The following is a 20,092-nucleotide window of genomic DNA, read 5'->3' on the forward strand; positions in this document are numbered from 1 at the left end:
CTGGTTACCTGGAGACCTCCCTAGGAAGCTTTCCTCCATCCTCCACTTGACTGGTTGAGAGGCTGGGTGTGTCCACAGACCCGTCAGCTTTCTCTGTCACTGCCATCATCGCGCTGCAGTAAATCTGCCAGTATATAGGGTTATATCCCCACAGCCTGAGAGCTCCTAAGGGCAGGGGTTGTGCCTTGCCCCTACTCATAGCCCAGAGTCGATAGTAGTAGACAGTAACAGTAATAGATGACTGGATAAATCCATTTTTAATCCTGAGGACTGGCTGGATGTGATTGTGGATCATCATAAGCAAAGGATCCTCAAAGAAAAGATTAGGAATGTGAGGGATCATATTTGACATTTCCTTAATATTCTCTTATCAGGTGTGGCTTGATCTAGTCCCCAGATTATGTCTCCAGAAAAGAGTTTCTTTCTCCCCGTTCCTTGGCTCCTTTAGGCAGAGTTGGTTCTATTCTCAGTTGCCATGTGGTTAAAAGATGGCTACGGCAGCTCTACCCCACATCCCACCTTACTCGGTCCATGAAGATAGATGGAGACTGTTGGTTTCAGCCTCCCCAGCAGAGGTCTTGAAGCTCACTCTGATTGGACTGGCTTTGGACTTGTGCCCTCTTCTGAACTAATGACTTGGCCAAGGGAGTGCAAAGTGTATTGATTGTCTTCAAAATTGGACTTACACTCCACTCTTTGTGGGCTGAGGGTGAGGGAGGGAAGGCTCCTTCAACAAAATTAAGGCTGTTGCTGGAAGAAGGGGAGATGGATATGGACAGGTATATAGGGTATGTTCAACATAGGTAGGAACTTATGTTTTAATAAAAATGTCTATCAGTGTATTAGTTCTGAGTGTCTTTTGGCTAAAAGATGTTTTCCTCTTAAGTTACCCGAACGAGCCCTGGATCCTGTGTGTTTGTATAGAGCTGCTGCCGAATCACCCCTGGCTTAGCTGGGGACCACTGTTGGTTCTGGGCTTTGCAGCTTTATGGCTTAAGTATTTCTGAATCTGCATATCTCCCTTATAGGAGGGGGCCTTGGAGGTCATCTTTACGGATGCCTGGAAGAGGAACCAAAGCCCAGAGAGGTAAAAGCACAGTTAGTAAGTTCTAGAGCCAGGATCAGAAGAACCAGTGTCCTGACCGCGGCCTGAGCCCCCTTTCTTATACTCCCTTCCCCATTCCCTGATACCATTTCTACTTTGAGAAGAGAAGATTTTAGAGCCATAGACAGAGGCAGAAGAGACCCACACAGGAGGGGAGAGTACTAGTCACAGGAGCTGAAGTGACAGAATGCAGTCTCCAGATGCCCCGTGAGCTTTCCTGCCCTCAGGTACCCAGCCCAGAGCCTGCAGAAAGCCTCTGGTTTCAAAGAGTCTGCAGCTCTGTGGACCAGCATTGCAGTTTCCTGCTCTGAACTGAGTGATTATCGGCTCTAAGGGTAGCTATTATCTTCATGTCTTGGGAATGCGTGCTTTTCACACATACAGCCCTTCCAGAAAGATTTAGCCTGGGGATGAAGCAGAAGGGCTCTCCTCTGAGGGGAGATACCAATCATTTTTACAATTGTTTGCAACAGGATAGGAAACATGAGCTTAACAGTGCTGTTAAGCTCAGTGTTGTGGATGGATTTGGGGGAGAAACACAAATGAATAGTCAACAGGATGGCTTCTGCTTTTATCCTGGGATTTGCTGCCGTTCCCTCCAATTGGCTGCCCGAGGATTTAGACATTCCTTGCAGGTGGGGCCCGTTGTGTGGTCCAGTCTCAGGGGCTGGGTTGGCATCTCTGGAGGAGGATTGTCAGGTGTGTTAGGACGAGGCACTTTCTCCTTAGCCGGGGACCTGGAGCAGCCATCTGGCCCCCAGTTGCGGGAGGTACCCAAGGTAGGGGAGAAGCTCAGACTTGAGTGAGTACCTACTGGCCTCCTGAGTTGATCTAAGCCCCCCCGCCTAATATTTCCAAAAGCCATAGATAGCAGTAACCAAGAGGAACAGCCTTTTCAGCCTTCCACCAGGAAAGAAAGATCCGGCTCAGAAATCCATTTGCGGGAAGTTTGAAGTTTGATGCCTTCCAGCTGCAGACTACCGACCTGGGTGGTCGGGCAGGGCGGGGCAGTTGGCCTCAAGTGGAAGGAGAGTGGACAGTGGGGCAGCTGGGGAGAAAGGGCAGGGGTAACAGGCACATTTAAAGGCATTGGTGGATTTGCCGACTGACTGACCTGGGTCTAAGACGCTGTCTGTAAGCTCTTGGGTAAGTTACTCAACCTCTCTAAATCTCAGTTTCACAATCTGTTGAATGGGGATAATACCTACCTTATTGGTTATTAAGAGAATTAAATGAGATGATGTATGTAAAGTTCTTGGCACAGTGCCGGTCTCAGTACATAGAGGTGGTGGTGGTGATTATCAGTAACAGTAGCTGTTGTCATAATAGTGCCAAGGCGTGGCCTCCAGTCTCCATCAAAACCTCCCGAAAACACCCCCAGTGAACACACCATCCAGGCAGAAACAGTGTTTCCCATGCAAATGTAGCCTCCAGACAAGTTGATATCCCCCCCTTTAACCAGATAGCCACTCTTTTCATTCTTTTTTATTATGATATATATGCGAAAACAATAAATTTCCAAGCACACCACAATGATTAGACATAGAACAGACTTCAAAGTTTGATATGGGTTATAGTTTTATAATTTTAGGTTTTTCCTTCTAGCTTCTCCAACACTCTGGAGACTAAAAGAAATATATAATGATTCAGCAGTCATACTCATTTGTTAAATCCTGTCTTCTCTGTCATAATTTCTCCTTCTCCTTTGATCTTTCTCCCAATCTTTAGGCATATTTGGGCTATGCTCATTCTAACTTTTTCATGTTGGAAAGAGCTGTTGATAATATGGGACAGGGAAATGGAACTAGTTGATGTTCTGGAGAGGTTGGACTCTCGGGTTTCAGGACTTATCTGGCCTAGGAACCCATCTGGAGGTTGTCGTTTTCTGGAAAATAATTGTAGTGCATGGAACCTGTGCAGAATCTCATATAGAGCCCTAGGTGTTCTTTAGGGGTAACAGGAATGGTTTTGGTTGGGGTTTGGCAAACCACGGTAAATAGTAAGATCTACCTGAAACTTGTGCAAGATTAGCCTCCATAGTAGCTTCTCGACTCTATTTGAACTCTCACAGCCACTGATACTTTATTTTATTACAATTTTCCTCCCCTTTTGGTCAGGAAGGTATTGTGGATCCCACAGTGCCAGAGCCAGGCTCATCCCTGGGAGTCACGTCCCATGTTGTCAGGGAGACTTTCACCCCTGTAAATCCTTCCTTTTTTTTTTTTTTCCCTTGTCCTCAATGGTCTGATCTCTCTACTAGCTGCCTCCCCCCCCCCACCCCCACAGACTTTCTGGTGCTCCTTTGGATAGTATTTCTTTCTATTTTTTAATATGTTTTTATAGAGAAATCTTCACCCACATATAGTCCTTACATGGTGTAAAATCGGTGGCTCACAATATCATTATATAGTTGTATATTCAACACCATGATCATTTTTAGAACATTTGCATCACTCCGTAAAAAGAAATAAAAAGAAAAAAGATCATATATCCCATACCCTTTACCCCCACCATTGACCACTAGTATTTCAATCTACTCCATTTTTACCCTTTATCCCCCCTATACTTTTATACTTCTTTTTTTTTTTAAATTCCAGATGGCCACTCTTAAGCTCCTTTTCTGTTGAAATTCCAGTCACTGATCAATATCATACAGATTTTGACATTTTAAAAGCAATTCCCCACTTTGCAAATGTTAAGAAGCTGTAGCTGGGGAAGGGCCCAGGGCCCAGGGGCTTGATTCCTGGTTCAGGGAGAAGCAGGCAGGTGGGAGCTGGTTACACATGCCAGAGGCAGTAACTGGTGGCACAGGTGGAAAGACCCAAAGAGAGAAGCAGAACTTGGGGCAACCCAAGGGTTCCACAGCCCCAGCTCAATAATAATTAGAAAAGGAAGCCAGGGGAGAAGAACTCATCAGCAGTCAGCCTCAGGGGTTTATGTGTGTCTTTAATATGTTCCTATATGTGACTTGGTGGCTGCCCCTCACCTGACAGTTTTATTCCCTTGTTGCAGACAAGGTCATTGATCTTAGGTGGCTAAGGAATTTATCCCAGGCCTCACAGCCAGGAAGGAGCAGAGCTGAAACTCAAACCCAGGCCTATTTTCCCTCCAAATAGGTTCTTTTGGAAACATGTATCCAGGAGTGCAGAGAAGATGGGTGGGCCCTGTGTCATGACACCAAAGCAGTGAGATGACCAGAGGTCTTGGTGGAGAATGGTGGTCTGGGTGCCCCCTCAGGATGTCCCCAGGACCTGGCTGTGAGGAAAAGTGCCAGGGAACATTTGGGGTCCCATAGGGACTGCTAGGTAGTATCTTGGAGACACAGTTTTTCCAGGAAGTCCTTCCCAGGCAAGCTCATCCACACACTCCCCAGGCTGCATCCTGCGCCATTTAGCCCAGAGTGGATCTAGAGGTCACCAAGTGGGTGGTCTTCTGTGATGCTGTTGGGGGGGGGGGGAGAGGGGGCACCAGTACGCAGGTTGGGGGCACCTCAGGTTAGCACACTGGGGGATGGCCAGCTCCTCTTCATTCTTTGCTTCTGTGTCCTTGACCTCCCAGTTGGGGATATGTTCCACTATTATCACCATCTTGGCTTTGTGGGCCTCTCCTTCATGGCACTTATTGCTTTTACTTATTGAGTGATTTGGTTAACAGCAATCCTGTACCAGGGTGTAAGCCGGGATTGTGTTAGTTTTGTTCATCATTGTTTTCAAGGAACCTAGCACCATCTTGGTATTCATTATCTCATTCATTTGTTCCATGTAACCTTTTTTATTATTTTTTTTAATGCTTGGCAGTGTGCTAGGACTGGGATGCAGCACTGAATGCTGCATGGAGCGGCATGCACCTCATGGAGCGGCATGCACCTCATGGAGCGTACAGTCTAGTGGTATATCCTGGGAGCTCAGCACATGCTGGTTGGTCGAGCGAATGAGTGAAGGGCCCAAGGCCCCTGATTGGGCTTCTGTCACTTGCACGCAGCCTGTGAATGCCTCTGGGTCATGGGCAGTAGGACTCCAGGGCTTCCCTCAAGAAGGTGGTGGGGAGCAGCTCTCTGTTCTCCTCTGATGAAAGGGACTGGCGGGGAGCCCAGGGCTTGCTTGCCTGACCTGTTGGGGTTTCAGATTTGTTCCATCTGAGCAGTCAATTAATTAGTAACTGGAGCTACCCACCCTCCCGGGCTCTTGCGTGAGTTGCTGGGCGCCCCTCCTTCCTCCTTTCCATTTGCTCAAATTGAGCAGCCCAGTTCTGTGATATCATTTGAAACCTGGCCAAGAAGCAATTAATGTGCTGTTTGCTGACAAGGATTTGCTGCTGCTCCAGGAGCAGGGGCTGGAGATGGGAAGGCCCGTGCAGGCGAGAGGAGGAGACAAGAGTAAACAAAGGTGCGGACCAGGGCACAGCTACTAGTCTTTGCAGAGTGCCAAGGCCAGGCGGGAGTGTCCACTTCTCAGACCTCCCTCCCTACTCCCTGCCCAGACTCTATGCTGGGAAGAAGGCCCTGGAAGGTAGATGGGATAGATTTCCTGGGTCCTCTGATAGTGATGATTCTGATGGCAATTGCTGGTTACTGAGCTCTTACCTCTGGCTAAGGGAGTTGGGTTCACGATCCCTTTCAATCCTCGCCACAACTCCGAGAGAGAGTTGGAGCCTATCTTATAGGTGAGGAGATTGAGGCGCCAGAAATGAAGTGAAACCATCCTCAAGTGATTGAGCCAGCAGATGGTGGAGTGGGTCAGAAAAGCCTGCTTGTTTAGTTGGGTGCCCAGTGGGGATAGAAGGGTCAACCTCTGGGTCCCCTGCCAGGTCACGGTGACTTGCATGAAAACATGGGGTGGACAAACTGTGGTGTCACGTGACCAGTGACTGCGGTGGGAGGGGCCTAGGCAGAACCAGGTAGAGCCAGCTAAGCTGAGGGAGCAGAGACCATGGCGGGGGGGGGGGGGCAGCCTGGGGGTGCTGCTGAGGTACAGGGCCCCATTTCCACCCAAGGAAGATGAGCCCTGTTGCCGGTCCTGGTGGATTCTCACAGAAACCCCTGCAGAAGGAGGGAGCCTAATCCAGGGAGGGGTACACCTAAGCCTAGGGGGGGTGGCTCAGACCCTGAGCTCTCTCTCAGTGGCCAGGGCACACTGTCTTCTACCTTCCCATCCTTTTCAGCAGGTTTTGGGGACAACAAGTGGGGAAGCTGCTATCTTCCATGTCTGTCTCCTCTTCTTGGGTAGAATTATGTACAGAAGTTAGTTGACAGAGGCCTGTCCTGGGACCACAAGCAGCTCGCCATGGGTACCACATAGATGCCTGTCCTGCCCTGGGGTGTCTTTCTAGAGTATTGAGGGGCACCAGCCTTCACAGCTGTGCTTTTGGGGCTGATCTGGCTCCTTAATGCAGAGCAATAGAGTCGGAGGCCAAAAGCCAAAGCTCACGGAGGATGGGAGAGCAAGCCCTGCCCTTTGCAGGCTTCCCAAGGAGGTACAGAGGACCTAGGCCTGGATGGGCCTGCACCTCCTCACCCCGCCCCTTTCCAACCTCCCGTGTGCCAAGCACAGTGCCAGACACTGAGGATTTGGGGAAAATAGAAGATGGTGGCAGTAATTGGGAATCTCCTGCGGGTAGGGGCGGGAAGAATCCAACAAGATGGGTGCAGGCATGAGAAATGCTGTCCCACAAGAGGTTCGTTGTGGCTCTCCCTAAGGTAATTCAGACACATGGTGAAACTGCCTTCTGGTGCATGGTACAAAAGAACAGACAGTAACAACCGCCTCCCTTCACTCTGTTCTCAGCCACCCAGTTTCCTTTCCCAGAGCAACTACCATGACCAGTGCCTCCTCCGTGCCCTTACAGAGACATGTCCGTTTGGGCACTCAGGGACCAGTGCAGTGAATGTATTCAACATCATACCCAACGTTTTTCTTTTACTTGAATAGCAGCATACAGTACATGTCTCATTGCTTTTTTCCTTTCAAAAAACCTTTGGCAGATCTTGGCACTCATTCCATACCAGCTTGTACAGAACCGCCTCGTGCTTGTTAATAGCTGTATATTGTTCCACTAGGTGAACCATGAATGGGGCTTTGTGGTTGCTTTCTCCCTCTTGCCGTAGTAAGCAATGTAATTGTGGTGTCTTGGTTAAACATATGACCCTGCAGGAAAAATTCCTAGAAGTGGAAATGCTAGTCAAAGAACATACCCATCTGTAAATTTGATTCTACCATATTGCCCTGCAAGGAGGATGTACTAATTTAATCTCTCATCAACCAGGTCTGAGTGGTTGCATATCTCTGTCCTCACCTATGCAGAGCATTATCAAACTTGCTGATCTTTGCCAATCTAACCAGTGAAAAATGGTGTCTCCTGGTTTTGTTTTACGTTGATTTGGCTGTGTGAGGTTGCGCTCCTCTCCACATGTTCCAAAGCCATGCTAGGTTCCCAGGGTGGACTTAAAGAGAGGGCTGTGCAGTGGGTGGTGGGCACGGCCTTCCCTTTTCAGGCAGGTCTGTCCCCTACAGAGGACAGCGTCAGTGCAACCACTGCCTGCCTGCTCAGCTATGTGGGCCAGGCAAGAACGGTCCAAGGAGACCATGCGACCGGGCTGGGGTCCCATTCAAGGCTGCCTGCCTGGAGTGCTGGGGGAAACATGCTGTGATTTCAGTCTCCCATGGTGAGTGGAGAAATGGAGCCACCCTTCAGACTCGGGGAAGGATGGAAGGCAGCTTTCTCCCTGCCAGGCCTGAGGGGTGGCTCCTTGCTGGTAGAAGATAGATACTTGCTGTCCTTGGGACTTAGAGTGAGGGCAGCTGCTTCTGGGACACCCCACTCTTGGCTGAGCTGTCCAGCTCTGAGCTTGGGCATCCTTACAGCCTAGGGCTTTCTCTGCTGAGCTGTCTACAGGGTGGGTGGGCGCTCCCAGGGGCCAGTCAGATGTGTGCTGTTGCCATGCTTTGGTTTCCCTCCTGCCCTATGAGTCATCGGTCCTTCAGGTCTGTCTGTTCTCAATACTCCACCTCAATCGCCTCCAACCTCTGCTCGGTGCAAGCTCATCCCCCTCAGCACATCTTGCCTCAGTCTCCTCCCCACCCTCCCCTACTCGTTTCACCCATCTTGATCACCAAGTTCCCTTAGCTAACTCCTTGCCCTTTCATGGCAATTCTGGGCATTGCACCTCCTGCCTAGAAGCCTCCATAGAAGAAGAACAAAGTCCAGACACTGCCAGCTGTTTAAGACCTTCTGCGATTGGCCCCTGCCTCCTGCTCTGGTCTCCATACTTGATCTCCTTCCAGATCTGCTGACTTACCTTCCCCAGACATATTCTGCACCTTTTGTCCTCTGTTATCTTTGTTCGATCGTCTCCCCTAGCCTCGGAACCAAGTAGCTGTTCTCCAGGAAAACTGATTTGCTCTTCTTGCCCAGGACTCAGTCTGTGGTGGTACTATAGTACCATGGGGACTAGCAGTGGTGGTACTATAGTACCATGGCCAGCAAATGCATTGAGTGGCAGGGATGGGACTTGAGTTTGTGAGGTCTGACTGCAGAGCCGGTGCCCTTCAGTGCCGAAGGTCTACCCTGACCTTGTGGAGAGCAAGGGTCGCCTCGCCAGCCGGGACCTAAGCTTTGTCTTGCCTGCCGTTGACCTCTAGCTCTCAGCACAGTGCCCAGCACATGTGGGCTCTCAGTAACTGTGGAGTGAATGGATGAGGGGATGATGTGAACCACTGAAGGTTTTTGAGGAGGAGAGAGACATAATCAGAGAGAGTCCCCTGGCTGCATGTGAGGATGGACTAGAAATGAGGAGAGCATTCTGCAGGCTTTTAGAGGATCCGGCCCCTGGTGCCAAGCACCTGGGTCAGGGGGAACAGAGAGGATGGGCCCATTTTGTCTGATGTTCTCTCGGGCTCTGTCCCATGTGCCAGGCAGAAGTCTGCCAACCAGCCTGGGCCCTTGAGAGCAGGGGCTGCTGCTTCTGCCGCACACAGGGCTAGCACACATGGTACTAGCCAAGAAATGGACCTGGAGACCTGAATCCTCATCATACCAGAGCAGAAAGGCATTCCCATGGGGTTCTTTGTTATTCCTCCTTTTCTTCAACCATAGACAAAGTCAGACAGAGACCACAGGTGGCAGCTTTGGAGGCAGAAAGATCTGGGTTCTGCTGCTTCTCAGATATGTGATGGTGACAGTTGGCTAACCTGAGACGAGAATGAGGGCCACTGTATGGCTCACATAAGGGGCCAAGCACGGGGTCTGGGGTGGGGGAAGTGCTTGGTGCATGGGAACCAGTGATGTGAGGGTGGAAGTCAGATCAAGATGTGAGGATGGAAGTCAGATCAGGGCGTGGGCATGTGTGGGAGACATTCTGGGTCCGCCTCAAGCACCCGGGTTCCTCATCCCTCTGGGGACTACCAGATAGCCCAGGCACCCAGCCACATTAGCAGAAGGCCAGCCCTGCTGCTGTGACCTATGGCCTCTCAGGGGATGGGGTGGTAGGACGGGGTCAGGAGGGCTATTCTTGTACCCTCCCCAGCCTGTTCGGCTAGGTGACCATGGTGCAGACTCACCTGATTCCCAAGACTGTCCAGGTACCTCTGCTCTGGCTATCGGTAGACAGGTTGGCCCGAGGCCAGCACGTGGAGGGAAGGGAGGGAAGGGAAATCGCCCTTGGCCGAAGTTGGTGGCTTCAACATTAAGAGTGTCTTGGGACCTGGTGTTTGGCCAGGACCTGCCTTCAGGCCTGTGCCAGCAGATGTCACCAGGGGGTAAGTCCCATCACCAGGGTTAGGGACAAAGAGGGTGAAGGAAGGTGTTGGGAGGCCAGGAGCCATTGTTGGCCGGCTTATCTGGATTAGGCTTTTCGTGTGAAGGGAAGAAAGGAATCTGTTTTGTCACAACTGGGGCATCAGGCGGGAAACACAGTTTGTGTTCCTGGCAATCCCCGGCACCCTCTGTAGCATATTTGTTGCTTTTCCAAGACACGTCCAGGTGCTCTCTGTTATGATAGCAAGTGGTGACACAGAGTTAGCTTGAAATGGGATAAACAAACAGACTAAAAATAACCGGATTTGGGGTGGCTTGGCACTGGATCTCAGCACGCAGACTGTCACTGCTGTGCCAAAGGGTGAAGGAAGGTAGGCCCATCAAAGGCTCCCCTTCCCTGGAGCAACGAGCAGGTAGGGTTGGGTGTGGTCGAGTCCCTCGCCCCATCCCCACTTCCCACCACCATGTGGCTATGGGCTGCCTGAGCCCAGAGGCGGGGCGTGGAGGGCCCAGATGTGAGCAAGCCCGTTTATGTCTGTTTGCAGGAAGCTGGGCCAATGTTTGGACATCTTTATGGTTTTGGAAGTCTCTGGGCCTCACCCAGAGAAGCCATGGTTGCATTAGATTCTGCAGTCCTCTCCTTGTTGGCCCTTGTAAGCTTGATCTGCTTACCAAAGGAATTTCTATAATGCATTTGGGACTTAATCTGGGCATGGAGAGAAGCAGGAGGACACGAGTCTGATAAATGTAGGGTCTCATAGGTAGGTACTTATGATTGGGCTTAGGTCCCCGCAAAAGGCTGAGTCAAAGGACAGGTTCACTGTGGAGAAGAATAAGAAGAGATTCGTGGTTTAGGATTCCACTTATACTCCTGCTGCCAGGCTGAGTCTTTGCTTTCATTAGAGGCATTGGTGCCTGCCAGTTAGTGAGACTGCCTTCCCACACTCACCACTGATCCCAAGATTCAGTCCAGTGAGCCAGCATTTGCTATGGTGGTCATAGGACAGCCTACCAGATGCTCCCACCTCTCCCCCTGGGCACGAGGTAGGATTGCACTTCCCTACTCCCTTGATGTGACTTGCTTGGGCCAAAGAAATGCGAGCAGACATGATCTGTGCCACTGCTGGGCAGAAGCTTTAAAACCCACTGTGTGATTAGCCTACTTTCTCTTTCACTTGGCCACAGCCTTCTAGTGGCTCTGGGCCCCGGAGAGAGCACAAGGCAGCCCAGAAAGCCCGGCTGACCCAGAGGGAAGAGGCAGGAAACCGTTGTGGTTTTAAATGATGGAGGCGTTGGGGCTGTTTGTTACTGCAGCATAACCTCGTCCTTTCTGAGGGTGTGAGAGGGGCTATGGGGAGAAATCTTCCCTCAGCTTCCCAGCTTTCTATCATCCAGGCCTCAGCTCAACTGTCACCTCTCAGAGGGACTTTTCCTGATCACTGGATGCACATTACCATAGTTTATCTTCACAGTACATGTCATGCTTATTTACTGATCTATCTCTCCCTCTACCCAGCCAGCTCTGTGAAGGTCAAGACCCCATTTTCCAGGTTCCCATCTGTGTAACCAGTGTGTGCAACAGTATTGGCATGGGATGGGAGCCCCCTAAATACTTGACAATTAAGTGGATTTGAAGGCATGAGAGGCATAGGGAGATTTTATTACAGAGACCTCAGATTGGGAACTTTAAAAGATACTTGTTCAGTGTTGAGCAAGTAGAAGCTTGATAAATATTTGTTCAGTGAATGAGCTCTAGTGGGGAGCAGGGACGGGGTCATTTCAGAATCTGAGAGAAGCCTGTGAATTCTCCAAGGGCAGGAATCGTGGCTCCCCTGTCTCCTGTCTGTCCACAGCCAGCTCTGTGTGTGGCCGGGTGTTGTGGCAATACCACGTTCCCCTCAGGAGGAAGAGTGCAGCCAGGCTGATGACACAGGTCCTGCTCCTGCCACCAAGGTCCAGGGAGCTGAGAAAGGAAGCATGGGTGGCTGGACGAACTTCCCAGGCTACAAAGCAGAGCCCTGTGATAGTTCCAGGAGGCAAAAGAGATTACGAGTGAGTGTGTGTGCATGTATGTGCGTGCACGCGTGTGGATGAGAGAGAGAGAGAGAAGGAATTAAACAAGTTAGGAAAGAAGGAAGGAATGATTGCTGGGCACCACCAGGGCTCCTTTCACCCCAGGGGATCTTTTGTGGATCAGGAGACTGGGAGAAGCAAGGAGCCCATGGGGAAACGGATGGGAGCCTGGAGAAGGTGATGGGGTGGGTGGGGTGTTCGGGGGTGGTGGTGGGGTTGGTGGATAGGGGTGGGGGGTGGTGGAAGTGGTATGGGTTGGGATACGGAGAGGCCCCTGGGCCTGTCCAAGTCTTGGAATCTGCAAGTCCTGGGCCCCGCTGTGCACCTGTTCTTCCCTGGGCCTGGAATTCTCTGTGATATGCTGACTTGCCCCTCTTCCTTTAGGTTCACCTTGAATGCGGCCTCCTTTGGGAAGCCTTCCCTGGCCTCTAGAAATCGGCAGCAGCTTCTCTCTGACCCCCTGCCCTGACCCCAGTTCCTGGTTTACCCCTGGTGGATGTGCTTATCTTACTGACCTACCTCTGTCTCCTCCCTAACCAGACCGTCAGGGCAGAGCTCTTATCTTCCTTATCTCCTTCCCTCTCACTGCCTGGCACGTGGCCTCTGCCCTGCCAATGGTCATTGAGTGATGAGGGACAAGATGTCTACTTCAGATAGCCAGGGGGCTCTCAGCTGGGAGAGGAAGCTGGGCACGGGCTGCCCTACAGAAGTGGTGGAGAGACGCACGTCAGCTCACTGTAAGGAAGAACTTTCAGTCTGTCAGCATCCCCAGTCATGGCCTACGCTGCCTTGGGAGGTAGTGAGAGTCCCATCTCTGGAGGTATGTGAGCAGAGTTAGCCTAGAAGTCTCCCTCTTCCCCTCCAATTCCAGAAAAGAGGTTGAAGCGTAAAATCTTCCAGCCCTCTGTCAGAGGTTGTATTGGGCCCTGCAGCCTGGAGTTGGGAGCAGATGGGATATGGGGTTAGTGTCTGGTCTGGGTGTTTCCCCAGATCACAGGGGTATGGTCAGAGAGACCCAGCCCTGGGGGGTGCCCGCACACCAGCCCTGCAGACCTCAGTTCCCCCAATGTTGGGGCTGAGTGGCTTTGTCAAACTGTGGGGAGTGCTGGAGATGAGAGAGGAAGGGTTCCTCACCCCCACTGGGTGTGAGCACCTGTTCATGTCCTCTGTGGCAGAGTGGGTGCCCTGGGTGGGCCGTGCCATACCCTGGCCGGGGGCCTGTGGAATCTCCACTCTCCTGTACCCTGTGGGAAGCTACTACTCTGTGCTCTCTACAGAGCATGGGTGCCCCTGGCATACTCATGATACCTCCCCCTGCCCCTCCCCCAGTTCTGGGGCTGACTCTAGGCCTCTGAGTGATCCTGGGGCAGGGGGAGGAAGAGGACAAGGCCGCCTGAGATGGCAGGTTGTGGGTCCGTCATGGGGGCCCTTTGGCTAAGGACTTCCATAGCCCATGTGCCCAGGCCCTGGGGGAGGTGTTGTCCGTGATCTTGGGACTTAGTTCTCTTGTTTGTGGCTTCAGGGACAGGCTTCTCCCCTCACCCTGACTTCTGCCCCAGACTCATTCACTCTGGGCTTCAACTGTTGTGTGGCTGGGTCCTGCCCCACCACACCCAGCTCTCCATTTTCAGACCTTGGTCCCAAGATTTCTCTCTCCTGCTTTTTAAACTCAGCTCAACTACCCTGTCTCCCTCTCACTCGTCCTCCCGGTCCCATAAGCATGCTCTGTCTTTCCCCAGTGTAGCTTTTGAGCTCCCCTTCAGTGTACTTGCAGCAGGTACTCGCTGGTGATGACTTCTCCTCACAGGGGGGCTGTGCTACTGATCTCGAGGGTGTGCGGCAGATGTGTGCAGGTGAAGGCGCGGGTCTCTCCCTCTGAAGGCGGTGGCAGTGCTTTGTGGCTCCTGTGCTGCTGTGCTGCTCAGCCTGGGACCAAGCCTGCAGTGGAAGGCCAGTGCTCTACCTGGTGAGGTGCAGCTGGGCCAGGGCTTCTCCCCCAGGACAAGCCGTGTGCAGTGTGACCCCACAGTGACCTTTCTCTGCCTCTGTTGAATCAGCTGTTAGATGGGGTTAGTGGGTCTGGCTGATTGCCCTGGTCCCCGTGGTGTGGTAAGCTGAAGGACTGTCTGAGCTGGTTATTGAGGTGGGTGCCAGTCCTGGCAGAGCAGGAAATGGAGAGGTGTAGCAGGGGATAGAGGGATGGGGCTTGTCTTGAGGAGAAAGATGAGCCCTGGCTGGGTCAGAAGCAACATGGCTTATCAAAAGGAGAGGGCACTAGAAGGGGTCAGAGCATGAACCGTTGGTGCTGCAGCCAGTGTGTGACTGTGCATGAGTCTCCTGCTCTGTCTGGCTTTCCTGTTAATCTTGATAAAATGGGGCTTCCTTCCCTCTGCCTCTCCCTGGAGGGTGGGCTTGTTTTGGGGCCTGGGATGAGGTGGGGAACATTTACAGCAGCTTCTGTGTCCTCTTTCACCCCATCAGAGCACCTGCTCTACGCAGGGTTGGTGTGATTCTGGCCTTTAGGGAGCATGGTGGGGGAGTGATACAGACTCATCCTGAGGAGGGCAGAGGACTGGGGGTGGGGCAGGGGTGGGAGGGCTAAAATCTACCTCTGGTGAGAACTCTCACCACCCACCCAGAAATGATTCCAGATCACAAAGTGGCAGCAGTAAAGTCACAGAGCTTCTGATGGCTCCTGTGACACTGCCTGAGCTTTGGGGTCTTGCAGAGTCCAGCTGTGCCATAAGATAATTACTGCCTCGTATACCACAACTAATTATAGGAGAGTAATGCTTAATATAGTAATATAATATAATGTGTTTAATTGACATTATTTTTCTAGGTACATTGTACTTTCCATGCCATCTGCACATACCTGAACTCATGGGACCCTAATCCTCAATCTCTCCCACAACGCTTTACTGTGGCTCCTCTGTTACATTGTCTTCTCAGCATTTTTCACCATCTGCAGTTTAAGTTCATTTATTTCTTACTTGTTTCTTACCTGTTGTCTCCCGCTAGAATGGAAGCTCTGTAAGGGCATGGATCTCGACAGTCCAGTTCTGCCTTGTCTCCTGCACCCAAAATAAGTCTTGCACAGGGTAGGGGGTTAATAGGTATTTGTTCAATGATTGAATGAATATTAAAATGCGAATTGGATTTTCACAGCAGTCTGGTGAATTAGGTGTTATTGTCATCCCATGTTCCAGATGAGGAAAGCAAAGCTCAGTGAGAGGAAGTGATCAGCCTGTATTGCTCAGCTGGTAGTTGCTGGGGCTGGGATTTGAACCCCACCACGCGTGCACAGGCCAGGTGTGTATATGGGTGTCGCCTGGCTGCTGTGTGTGTGTGGGTAGGCCCTGGTACACGTAAGGTGTGTGCTGGAGCAGCTGTCATTTTATTGCATGTGGCATGTTGAGATGGAAAGGCTTTGCAGGAATTTTGCTTTATAGGCACATAAAGGCCTTTATTACCCATTTGTGGATGTGGGTCCAAAGAGGATTCTATTCTGCTTTCTACCATGGGGTTTGTCGAGGGCCCCCTCGAGGCTGGAGCTCCTGGCTCTGCTCTGAGGAGGCTGGGCCTCAGAGAGTAGGGTGAGCTGTCTGTGGGCAGCACCTGAGGCCAGTCCAGCTTGGGATGAGGCAGGATGGGGTGGCAGCACCCTTGGGGTACAATGCAGGCTTAAGCTGCCTCAGTGTCAAATGTGCCGTTATGTAGCTCATTAAATCCTATAGAAGCAGGGAAGAGAGCCGCTTCCGATTATCAGGATGAAAATTAATGGGAAAGAACTTCTGGTCAGGCTACCTAATGGTGGAAGAGGGAGAACTTTCCCTGAATGGTCAGGATTGATCAAGAAGTGCTTGGGGCAGCCACACTGCAAGCCAAGAGAGGAAGCATTATCTGTTTGCCAGTGAATGGGCTTGGGGTTATGGGAGTCCCTCTCAGCTCTGTCCTCCGGCCTAGAGGAAGAGAGGTATGGCTGAACAGGAAGCTGAACAGGGCTTGGTTTGCAGAGGCTTGAGACAGAGGAGGCCAGGGCTGAAGGGGACATTGGATTTGGCCTCCTGTAGAGATGGACATGGAGCCCTGGACTGCCAGTGAGCTTCAGACCTGGGGCAAAGCTAAGATGGAACTTGAGGGGACTCACCTTCTGAGTATTTGCCTGAAAACATTGTCCCTGACATGACAAAGCTCAGGAGCCATGACTGATGGGGCAGCCCCAATTTGGCTTGGCTCCCGTTTTTGCCTCGGAACCTGAGGATCGGCACGGTCTACCCTGGTGGGGGCTGCCCAAGGCGATGATGGCACCAACCATCCACTGCTGCTACTCCTGATAAATAGAGCAGTGAGGTTGAGTCCTGTCCCTCTGTGCTCCTTGGGAGCCTGTGGGCATGAATGCAAAGAGCATTCATGGTTCATCTCTGCCTTTCTCACAGCCCAGCTGTGCACCGCACTCTCTCCATGTTGGAGCTCATTGGCGCAGATGCTGCCCCAGCGCCATCTGTCACCATCCAGCCAAGTGTGCACTCAAGGAAATGGATCATTTTGCCAGGTGGACAGTCCCTCTCAGGTCAGCTCACCTGGCATCTCAGCTTGCACAGTAGATACTCAACACATATCAGTTATTAGTCACAACCCAGGATCACTATTATCACCTCCATCTTATAGATGAAAAAACTGAGGCCGGGAGAGGTGAGCAGAGTTGTCCAAGGATATACAACCTGTAGGTGGTAGCCTGGAACTGGGCAGTGTGATTCACTTAGAGCCAGTGCACTGAGGCACTGCATTCTACTACCTTCTTGGATGGGTGAAGCATCTTTCCTTCTAGGACTCACAAGATTTTCTCTGCAGCATTTCTGGACTTCTCAGAACATCCTTTGGTGGTAGGGAGAGTCAGACATTCTTAGCCTCATTTGAAGGCACAGAATGAGTGGCTCATGTTGCAGACTAGCACTTATCTATGGCACATAGTACATGGATGATGAGTGTGTTTTGGTCGAAGGTGTTGTGTCCTTGGATGTCAAGGGCTTATCACTGGCGCTCTTTCCCAGAGTTCCATTGGTCTTGGGGAGGTGGTCGTCCAGTGCCTGGAACCCTGAAAGACATTAGTTGTTCCTTGGGCTTATGGCCCCCTTGGTGGGGAGCCACCCTAATCGAAGTCCCACCCAGGATGTTGAATGGGCAGTGTCTTATGGTTAGTGCACACAGGCCAGGCTGTGGGATGCTCAAGGGCTTGGTCAACCAAGCTGGACTGTTTCCTTGGATTGTTGGGTTAAATTTTTTCCACTAATCTATTTATCTTGGCTGTTTATATGATGCTAAGATCTGATAAAAGATTTGAGGCCAGAGCCAATGAGGAACATTTTGTAAAGAGGTATAAAAAGAAAGCTACCTTAGAACACCTAGCTAATCCGAGTTGCCCTCTCTGCTCTGAGGCCCTGACGTTGAAATTTCTCCTCTCATCTCCTGAGTGAGACTTCTTGACCACAAGCAGTTCTGGCTTGTTGCCTTTGGTGTGGGGTCATACATGTGCCATCAAGAGCAACAAGCTCTTCCTAGTCGGTGGATATGGGCATTGCGGCTCTTCCATCTAAGGATCCCCATGGAGGACTGGGCTGATTCACCACTTATGTGGCAGGACTCCAGATGCCAAGGCAGGGGAATGCTGCAATCTAAACATTTACATTCTGAAAAATGGGAAATCATCCGCTTAGAAATAAATTAGCCAGGGCCTGACGGGTTTATTACATCCTGGAATGCTTTCATGAGGCTTTCAGAGGGTTCCATGTTGCAGGCCCAAGTCTCTAGCTGGAATTGCCTGTGGCATGCTTCTGGAAGGAACCCACTGGAAGACACAGGCAGGGCTGACTCTTCCTCAGATTCCCACCAGCCTGGAACTGATTCACTTGCGAAATGGGGAACAGGGAAACACGACACTGGGCCTTTGAACCAGGCTGCACCCTGAGCAATGAGCATCTTGAAGCTGATGGGGAGAGGCTAGTCAGGCAGAAGAAATGGGAGGAGCCAAATACAGATGCCCAATGAGAAGCTGTGGCTGGGGAACTCATATTCCTCTGGAAGGCAGAGTAGGAGAAATACACTGTGCAGTTTCACAAGACATACAATATGAGTCATGTTGAACAGGAAGGGAGCAAAGAGGTATAGCAGGAAATGTCCAGGATGGAAGAATCATATATCCTCTGGGAGTTTTCAGACAGATCTTGAACTGTAAGCCCCAGAGGGCAGGGATCAGGTGTGAGCTCAGCCTGGATGGCATCTAGCTCAGCTCCAGGTTCACTGAGAGTGGACTGAGCAACCCTGTGTGCAAGGTCCCCAGGGTGGGGCTGATGTTCCAGGGAAAGCCATGTCTCATGCTTAGGGATTTTATAGGATCTTAGAGAGTAGGTAGAAAAAAACACAAAGGCGGACATATACACACATAATTGTGGGAAGTTATGGATTTATTTATTTTTCCTCCCTTTCTTATATACTTACACTATATATTTGTGTAATGAGATGTTGACTTGATTTTGGAAAAATTTGATGATGAGTGATCTGTGTCATCAGTGTTTTTTTTTTTTTCTGGTTTGGGGCTTTGAACAGGGGGTCTTATTCTGGGAGATTTAGATCCAGAATGGTGATTTTTGAACTTTAGTACATATCAGAATAACCCAGACAACTTGTTAAAACAGATTACTGGGCCCCGCCCACCTCAGAGCTTCTGATTCCATAGGTCTGGGCTGAGACCTGAATATTTGCATTTCCAACGAGTTTTCAGGTGATACTTACTGCTGCAGGTGGGCCTGGGTCCACCATTTGAGGATCACTGATCTAAAGAGATATGTGTGTGGGCTCTGGTGGGGAGAGGGGATGCTTTATAGAACTTCCGGCCTGAAGACTTATGATTTATGCCTTTGACAGCATGGGTGTCCCATGAACCACGTCCTTGGTTTTGGAAAGAATAGAGGACTGCCTGTCATCTGGGCAGAGCCGGCTTGCTGCTGCACGCAGCTGTGACTGTGATCCTCCAGTGTCCGCTCTGTGCCAAGCCCCGTGTGTGGTGTGTCTTTAGCATCAGAAAAAACTCAACAACTAACAAATCTAACAAATGTTGGGGGATCTAACAAATGTTGGGGGAACACTTCCTTCTGTCTAGCTGGGTTGTCCTTTGGGGGAACCTGGAGAAGGAGAAATGATGTAGCACTTGTCATGGGAATGGCCTCTCCCATCCCCATCCCTTGCTTCCACTTGTGTCCTGGTTTGGAGGAATAAGCTTTGACGAGGGGTCTTATTCTGGGAGATTTACTCCAGACTGGTGATTTTTGAACTTTAGTACATAGCAGAATAACCTGGAGGACTTGCTAGAACAGATTACCGGGTCCTACCCATGCTCAGAGCTTCTGACTCAGTAGGTCCGGGGTGAGACTTGAATATTTGCATTTCTAACGAGTCGGGGTAATAGCTCTGGACCCCTCCAGAGGCTGAGTGTTTCTTTGACTGCCTATAGGTCACATCAACACCTAGATGTCTCTCTGTCCTTCCCAAGTCTGTATGTCTTGGCAATTGAACCTCAGCCCTGCGTCTCTGCGGCCAAGTTCTGCTTGATTTTGACCACTGTTCTTGACAACACACCACATGTTAATAGAGTCTGTTTTCATCCACTTCCCACCCTTCTCCCCGAAGAGTAAGCTCAAAGCTGGGCTTTAGAGACCCAGGAGTAGGTTTTCCCCTTGTGAAGAGGCCGACTGCAGAGCTTAGAGCGACAAGGAAGGGCCCTACTTGGGGTGTAGCTGAAGGGATGCCAGAAGGTGGGTCAGGCCACCTGCGTTCCTGTTATGTGATTTCAGGCAAGTCCCTTCTTCCCTGTGGTCTCTGTTCCCTCGTCTGTAAGGTGAGGTGTGGGAATGCCTGCCCCATGGGAGAAGGTCTGCGAGTTCTCACGAGGGTGTGAATTTGTGGGGCCCTGCAGGATGATTGGGCCAACCTATCAAACCATCCTGAGGAGATCTGGTGACCCACTGAGATTTGGGGTGTTCAGCTGCAGGAGTCTCATAGGGGAGAGGCAAGGGTTCGCTGTGAAGTATGACATGGGTCTGAGCCCTAGCTCCAGATCCCTGCTCTGCCATTCAACTAACCCTAGGGAACAGGCCACATTTCTTC

At 51.0% G+C, this 20,092-nt stretch overlaps 1 long non-coding RNA gene across 1 annotated transcript in view; it reads left to right on the plus strand.

Annotated features, from left to right (window-relative positions):
• Positions 1-20,092, plus strand: part of LOC143664979 (uncharacterized) — a 420,148-nt gene that overhangs the window by 91,659 nt on the left and 308,397 nt on the right. Inside the window, exon 5 of the long non-coding RNA XR_013166694.1 lies at positions 1,029-1,087. This is a non-coding gene — a long non-coding RNA (uncharacterized LOC143664979). The remainder of the gene's footprint in view (positions 1-1,028; positions 1,088-20,092) is intronic.

The sequence above is a fragment of the Tamandua tetradactyla genome, chromosome 20 (genome assembly GCF_023851605.1).
Source record: "Tamandua tetradactyla isolate mTamTet1 chromosome 20, mTamTet1.pri, whole genome shotgun sequence".
Classification (NCBI taxonomy): Eukaryota; Metazoa; Chordata; class Mammalia; order Pilosa; family Myrmecophagidae; genus Tamandua; species Tamandua tetradactyla.